This window comes from Diadema antillarum, unplaced genomic scaffold (assembly GCF_040938485.1).
Source record: "Diadema antillarum isolate AM-2024a unplaced genomic scaffold, OU_Dant_1.0 scf00000071, whole genome shotgun sequence".
NCBI lineage: Eukaryota > Metazoa > Echinodermata > Echinoidea > Diadematoida > Diadematidae > Diadema > Diadema antillarum.
The window spans coordinates 7,163,214-7,171,861 of record NW_027270960.1 but is presented as its reverse complement, the minus strand read 5'-3'; the positions used below and the strand labels follow the sequence as shown (position 1 = coordinate 7,171,861).

The 8,648-nt window shown below is 39.6% G+C and overlaps 1 long non-coding RNA gene across 1 annotated transcript; it reads right to left on the bottom strand.

The window, feature by feature from the left end:
* Nucleotides 1-5,390: 5,390 nt before the first annotated feature.
* On the bottom strand, nt 5,391-7,842 carry LOC139716909 (uncharacterized). The gene is made up of 3 exons (XR_011709931.1): nt 7,718-7,842; nt 5,984-6,091; nt 5,391-5,473 (listed from the first exon to the last, which is right to left on the bottom strand). It is a non-coding gene; the product is annotated as an uncharacterized lncRNA (long non-coding RNA).
* Nucleotides 7,843-8,648: the final 806 nt, after the last annotated feature.

Here is an 8,648-nt window from a genome sequence, read left to right as displayed (position 1 = left end):
TTTCCTTCACTAACCAATCTCCACAACCTCCTTTCCATGAAATCATGAAGACACTCAGTAAATGGGATTTTATAGATATATATTATGCAGCAGAAAGGATGACAATGTCGATGTGGTAAACAGCATGAACTTAAGTTGCCTAGTTAGACACGTTCATAGACTCGTTCTGTAGTCCTCACTTGAGTTGTGGTGTCATTATAATCCTCTTACCTGATTATCTCATCTAGTCTTGATATCAGACCCTGGAGACCAGATGACTTCTCCCGAACGTCCTTAAGTTTGCCCTCAATGTCAACCTGGAAACTTTTCATCTTTTCGCTGAACGCCGCATTCAAGCCATTGAGGAACCTACACAGAAACAGAAAGCCCCTAAGACTTCTGTGTCCATGTAAGCTTTCGTTATATCTTTACTTTTTTTTTCCATTTATTTTGATTAACGCGTGTATGCCTCCGCCACGAAGTGGTGCCGGAGGCATTATGTTTTCGTCCGTCCGTCCGCACTCGTTTACGCGATAACTTGAGTAATATTGACTGGAATTTTACCAAACTTGGTCCAAGTATAAAGTATGATGGGGTATTACTTGATTAGATTTTGGGTAAAATCTGCCAAAGGCCAAAGGTCAAAGGTCAAGGTCAAATCATGAAATTGTGTTTGTTTACGCGATAACTCAAGACTGGATCAAGCAAATCTCACCAAACTTTATCCGAGGATGATGCATGATAGGACAATTACTTGATTAGTTTTTTAGTGAAATTGGACAGAGGTCAAAGGTCAAAGATCAAGGTCAAATCCTAAAATTCATCTGTTAATGTGATAACTCAAAAGTGGATGAAGCAGCTTTCACCAAACTTGGTCCAAGGATGGTGCATGATGGGGCAATTAGTTGAGTAGAATTTAGTGACATAAGCAAGAGGTCAGAGGTCAAAAGGTCAAGGTCAAATGCTAAAAATGTTGCTATTTCCCCATATCTATGCAATGCCCGAAGGTATTTTCTTGAAACTTAGTGTAGACATGTACTACTGCGAAAAGATTCTCCAGAGAGTTTCATGTCATAAGGTCAAAGGTCAAAAGGTCAAAGGTTAGTTGAAAATGTTACAATTTCACTTTTCTCGCAAATGGTGCAATGTATTTTCATGGAACTTGGTACATACGCATGTACTGATTGGCAGGGATTATCTAGAGAATTTAGGGATCACGGGTCAATAGTCAGGAGGTCAAAGGTCAAGGTCAATTCCTCAAAATTTTTACTGTTTCCCTCATATACTAGTATATGCAATGCTGGCATTATTAGTTTTTAAACTTAATATATATACATGTATTACCTAATGGAGATTCTCTGGGAAACTTCCAGCCAGAAGGTCAAAGGTCAAAGGTTAAGGGTCAAAGACCAGGTTTAAATGAAAAAAACTATTCTGTACTCTAATTACACACTTTCTTCATACCTTGAGAATTACTCAACGCATAAACTTATGAAAGGGTCGGTCAGAAGTCAAGTAAAAATCCTCAATTCTCCAAATATATGTACCTACACTCTTACACAATTATAGCAAACCCAGTTCAAGGAAAGTGAACATTCAAGATATTTCTGACAAACCTGTCATTTCAATATTTTGCCAGTTATGTGAAACTGTCATCACACATTGTGAAGACATTGTACTATACACCTATTTGGAGAATCATGCATTATGGCGGAGGCATCAGTCGCCATAGCGACATTTCTAGTTATAAATAAGTGATAAAGATACATATACTTATGAAATCATCTTTACTTCCTTATATCTCTACGAAAGGACGTGTCAAATTCCATAAACCAGCATGGTTGCCTTCTCATTTGCACTTTCATGTTTTTGTTGGCGTACATGCGGTGTGATCGCATGCCCATGACAAAAGGAAAATTACACAAAAATGGCAAGAGCAATGGGACCGCACCTGTGTCCATTGGCTCACTTACCCCCGAAGGTATTCCCATGTCTTCGAGTTCACATCCTCCAAAAGTGCATTGGACCATTGTGAGTTTTTCTGGAGTTCTCTGTCAAAACGCATCAACACCTTCCTCCAGAAAGAAAACACCCCGGATGTGGAGTCACAGCACCAACACTTGGTTATAGGTTCTGAAGAGGTCAAAGGTTAAGTTCAAAGGTCAGTTCGTGAAGTTGAAGTCATTAATGTTGGAACATCTTTAAACAAAAAAAAACACACACACACCCAAAGGAAGAGTAACAATTCACAGAAACAGCACACAAGGAGTTTCGTTGAAACCTTGCAAATGTAGAAACTCATTTACAATACGCATTGCACGTGACGTTATATCAATACACTCTAATATGCGAATGATTTGCTTACGTCATTTCTTCAAACGTCCCTGGCACACCTCATAATACATTAATAATGTTCAATAAAAACAGAAAATGCCCATTTCTTTTTAAATGACTTAATTCAAAAAGACGGACTTATATTCATTCCATGGATTGTGCAGTAAAAGAAAATCTCTGGAACTCTATTGAAGCAGGATTCCATGAAGTCGAGTTAAATCCAATGTTTACATCCTTGGAAAATGTTATACCATAGTTATACTCCTAAAATGTTTATTGATTTTAGCATGGCAACTCCGAGAGTAGCTCCACAAGCCTAAATGGGACAACATTGTCTGAACGCGTATCACAAGTCATATCTTTAATATTCTGTTTTGTTACTTATCATTTCAAAGTTGAATGAACAGTTCTCAACACATTTGAGGACATTACAAATGAAGTAGAGACGAAATGAAAACGCACCATTAGAAAGAAAAAAAGACAGAAAATAATCTTATTATCAGTACAACGAATTAGAGAACTATAACAACGTGTTTTCAAAGTAAACATACGGATTGTAGAAACGAGGCTGTCGGCAATGTCGTGGTTCAGATGCAGCTCGAATGCGGCAACTTGAGGATGCATTTGCTGTAGTCCATCCACCAGCGGTAGAAATTCCTTGTGAAAACACTCTGAAGAGATGACAAATACATCACCATTATTGCTGCAGTGTATCAATGTCAAAGCCGGATTTTGCGTGTACTTAGGCCTATACTTCTCATTAAACTTACTTCGTTTTACGGTACTTCTGGTGCTGCTCTTGCTGCTGTTATATCACTGCAGTTCCACCACTCTGATTAACTGCAACGCCAGTTTTGATGGTGGTAGAATCAGTGGTGAAATGCATTCTTAAGTAGAGGTTATGCGATTATCTAAGCAATGGTTGGTATTGTCTATGGGACCATAAGCAGAGTCAACTAATTTGTAAATCACAATAGGCCTTTTTTCAAGTAGTTTTAGACGAGCTAGGAGCATCAAGTATTCTTGTGGTGATTTTTTTTTAAGAGTGACATCTTGCAGTGCCCACTTCTAGGGTCTATAGCATAATAACAAATTGTACGATTTCAATATCAGGCACCCTGCTGTAGGTCGTTACCATGGTGATGACAGTACAGCGCTGCTACATTCTCTCGGGGTCATCCCACGAGACCGACACCCACGAGTCATACGGTCCACGAGACCGACATCAAAAATAGGTCCATGAGTCATACAGCCCATGAGTTATACGGCTCACGAGTCATACAGCCCATGAGTTCGACACTAGGCACAAAAGGCTCACGAGACCGACACTAAGCAAAGAAAGCCCATGAGACCGACACTACACAATTAAGGCCCACGATACCGACAGTACGCAAAAGAGGCTCACGGGACCGACTCTAGGCAAAGAAAGCCCACGAGACCGACACTATAGGCAAAGAAGGCTCACGAGACCGACAGGATGAACAGCGCCATCTACATGTCAATTACAAATATGTATCTCTACAGGGTGTTCAATTAAGGGGAAAATTACATACTGGCGGGTGCAATTTCATTACGCTGTTGAGCGAGAGATTGTTACTAACTAATAACAGCTCCATCTACATATCAACGACATAGTATGTATTTCTACACGTGTGGCTTTTAGGGTACAGTTCTGTTACGCTACGGGGAGCGACATTGTTACCATTTTTAAATAGAATTGTCCTCTGCATAGGACCCCCCGCCCCCACCACAAAAAGAAAAGAAAAAAAGAAAAGAAATGAAAGAGTGACAGAGGACAAGAACGATGAATGGTTTACTTTTATGCCATCATGCTATATTTAGTAGGCTTTCCTAATTTCTGCTTAGACCGTGGACAGGATCTAAGTTTTTGTTTTGTTTTTTTGCCCTTTTCTTTCTCGCTCCGCAGGTTAAGTAGGCCTTATTAGATATCCTTTTTGCCTGCTTTTACCCGCCTGCTTATTAGAGTTCAATTTGTAATTTTCTCTTTAACTTTAATGTATGAAATTCAACGGATGAAAACGATTTTTTTATCGCAGTGATTCACCTCGATTTCAGTAGCTTGTGTTTGTAAAATACATGTTCTTCTCAAAACAGTATATTTTTCATAAAATAGAAAAGCTACTTTCATGGATGCATCTTCTTTTTCAGAATTCTTAACGCTGCCTTAATTGACAATTACATTATCTTCTGTGATTTTTCATTATTTCAACACCTTTACAGATGACTAGCCCCACCCCCACCCCCAGCATGTAAAGCAGGTGTGCACTACAACATTGACCATTTTGCGAATAATTTTCTTGTAGTGAACGTCATTTCATACCTGGGTATTTTTCTAGTTGGTTGATTGAATGTCCACATCATTTTATTTTTTTTTCTAAGTAGGTATATACCGGTATTGGCTTTGCAGATAGGGAAATGAGGGTGTTTTGGCATTTTCGAAAGTAAAGTTGAAACATCTCATGCACTTTTACTGAATTTTGTTTATTTTTTTCACAAATACTCACATACGCAAACACAATTAAAGATCTTGAACCGTTCAGGGGCTGAGGGAGGGTAATTGACGGGGTAATACCCTATTAACTTTCCTTTTCCATCAGTCTTACGCCTTCTTTATGCCATTATCTAGACACCCTATACAATTAAGTGGTCTATAGGGGGCGCTGTTCATCCTGTCGGTCTCGTGGGCCTTCTTTGCCTAGTGTCGGTCTCGTGAGCCTCTTTTGCCTAGTGTCGGTCTCGTGAACTTCTTTTGCCTAGTGTCGGTCTCGTGAGCCTTTTAAGTGTAGTGTCGGTCTCATGGGCTTTCTTCGTTTAGTGGCGGTCTCGTGAGCCTTTTGTGCGTAATGTCGAACTCATGGGCAGTATAACTCGTGGGCTTATTTTACTTGATGTCGAACTCATGGGCTTAATTCACTCAGTGTCGAACTCATGGGCTGTATGACTTGTGAGCTGTATGACTCGTGGGCTGTATGACTTGTGAGCTGTATGACTTGTGGGCTGTATGACTCGTGGGTGTCGGTCTCGTGACGTGCGCCCATTCTCTCTCACCTGCAATATCATTGACGTAGTCCTGCGACACAGGTTGAATTTCATATTGGAACGCTGTCTTCAAGTCGTCAAACCATGTACGGGCAGTCTCCTTTAATCAACCATAGATATCAGAGATATATACGATATAGTCAAACATAAGACAATTTTCAGTCACTCCTCACTTGATCGAAAGCCGATGATAAAAGCCACTTTCAATAAAAATAGTTAGCATGCTTAACTCGATGTTTCTGAGATATTGATATTGGTAGTTGGCATCAAGTACCTGGCGTACCCGTTTCCAGGAAGCAATAGGTTAATGTAGGCTGGACTTTCAAACTCAATTTAATGTAACACGTTCTATATTTACCAAAGTTTTTGGCTGAGATGATTTTTGTAAAAGGGAAATGCTCCTTTCAATGGGAAGAATCTCCGGGCGGAACCCTTAAAAAGTTATTGATTTTTTTTGTGTTTCTTATTTCTATCATCTCTTTTTTAGACATCTTTTGTGTGTGTGTGTATATATATATATGTGTGCGTGTTTGGGTGTGCATGGGGGGTGGGGGTGGAGAGGTGCTAGCCTCCAGATTCCGCGACCCCTGTACAAAAGTTTACCGTCTACCTCAGCGCTCTCCCGTAAGTCGTAAACGTCGTCATATTCTCCATCCCTTGACAGTTCTTCCACCAGATGAAGCAGTCGCCTTTTCTCCGAGTAGTAACACTGTAAAATCTGAAACACAAACATATTATTTTCATGTTAAGTATTTTTTTTAAAAAGCAAGAAAAGGTTGTACTTGGCTAATATTAGGTACCCAAAGAGTTTATTGGTCAACAGTGTTTCCGGTCTTGTGTAAAGATTAGTTCTTGCTCCAACTTAATCTTGACTTTGCGTGCATGCAGATATTCGTACGTATGTATTATAGGCGTATTGCTCTTCCCTTAGTTCTTGATAAAAGGCATTTCTCTCCCATGACGGTGTGGAAATTTGTGGCCAAATCCCCTGCACACATTATTGAAACACTGAAAAGTGTTAATAACAAGGAATAGAATGTGCTTAAGAAATGTTAATGTGCAAAATTAAAGTTTAATCTGATAGTACATTCACAAAACTTGGCAAGATGTCTTGATATCCTCTGAATCTCGAGATAGAGTAACACCATCGTGCTTGATAAAAAAGTTCCTTATAACGCAATGCTAATTTTTTGTATAGTAGCATAAACTCTGTCATAACCGTTTACAGTACTACTAGTAATGTAGATTTGACGAAGTGGTCCTAACTTTATAGTAAAACAAGCCAAGTGCCATAATGTGTCTCGCCAATTCGCGTACATGAAATAGTACGCGAATGGGATATAACAGATTTTAAAAAAAGAGATGTAACAGATAACAAGAGATATAAAAGGGTAAAAATTTATGGCAAAAAAAGAAATCTGCCATAAAAACTTAAGATTGGGCCCTTAAAGTTCGTTGATCCCTGCTTGTGACCTTTGACCTTGTGGTGACCATCCACTCCCCAAGGGACATCTACCATCCAAGTTTAGTCACAAATGGACCTACGGATCAAAAGTTATGACCCATAATAGAAACGTGCCATAAAAACTTAACATTGGGCTCTAAAAGTTAGTTGACACATGCTTGTGACCATTGAGCTTGTGGTGACCATCCACTCCCCACGGGACATCTACCATCCTATTTTTGTCACAAACGGACCTATGGATCAAAAGTTTTGACCCCTAATAGAAACGCGCCATAAAAACTTAACATTGGGCTCTAAAAGTTCGTTGACCCATGCTTGTGACCATTGACCTTTTGGTGACCATCCACTCCCCAAAGGACATCTACCATCCAAGTTTAGTCACAAATGGAGCTATGGATCAAAAGTTATGACCCATAATACTAATGCGCCATAAAAACTTAACATTGGGCTCTAAAAGTTCGTTGACCCCTGCTTGTGACCTTTGACCTTGTGGTGATCAGCCGCTCCCAAGGGACATCTACCATCCATGTTTAGTCACAAATGGAGTTATGGATCAAAAGTTATGACCCATGATAGAAACGCGCCATAAAAACTAAACATTGGGCCCTAAAGTTCATTGACCCCTGCCTGTGAGCTTTGACCTTGAGGTGACCTTCACATATGGTAAAATGTGAAACTTTGTATGACCCCTCTTCCCTCGAAGTTTGATTGCAATTGAAGCCCAGAGTAAAGAGTTATTAAAGTTTTTGTAATGTTACGGACAGACGACGGACGGACGGACGGACAGACGCCGCGGCGTCTGTCTATCCGCAGGCGATCCCTGTCTCCCCTCACCTCCGGTGGGCTCGACAAAAAAGAAACAAAGAAAATCCAAAGCACCTTTTGAGACAAATTCTCATATAACACATTCCGTAGAGTCTTCATATGTTCGTCATAAAACTTTCGTTGTCGTTCATCTACAGCGTCATTCTTTTCCGTCAGTACCTTCATGGTGTCGTTGTTCGCCGCTCTGAAAGAAGTTGATCAATGACTTTATACAATACTTGTGCCCATGACGTTGGATATTATCTAAATCGTGTTTACTTCTGAATGCAAACTTATACATTTTGCTCAGGAGAACCCTGCTTGAAAGAATACAATGACCCACAGCGTGAAACAAAATATGAAACACGGTGTGAACTCACTGGGAACACAGGGTAAAATCTCTTCACATTGTTAAATTCGGGCCTTTAAACAATGTGAACAGACTGTGAATTATCAATTCACAGTGTGAAAAAGAACATTACCACAACAATTTTCCGTGAAAAACCGCACCGCAGTGTGAAATCATCTTCACACTGTTAAATTCGAGTGTTTTCACTTAGTCAACTATATGAACATAATTTTGAACACACTGTGAGATACTGCGTTCTTTCAGCAAGGATGGCTTAAGAGAAAAAGAATTATATCATGAGGGTCTAGAATGCATCGGAGTGCGTTCAGCATTTCATAGCGTTCATTATGCCCGAGAAAAAAATAGTAGTCACGGTGTACGACAGTCTGACATTGCACTATTACAGAAATGATAAGTATAACATGGACGTGATTCAGCCGATCACAGTGGCATTTACCTAAAACACTTTATTCACGAATGTAAATAGACCCTACTCGGTATTATGCAAGAACAAGACACGCACGTCAAAGACAAAGACAATTCTTTGATTATCCGTAGGCCCCAACATGATATTTCTTTGTTTTTCTTTTGCACCCATTATCACTGTTTCTCTATTAAATTATCATGTCTATAAAAACTAAACTTATATTGGGAAAT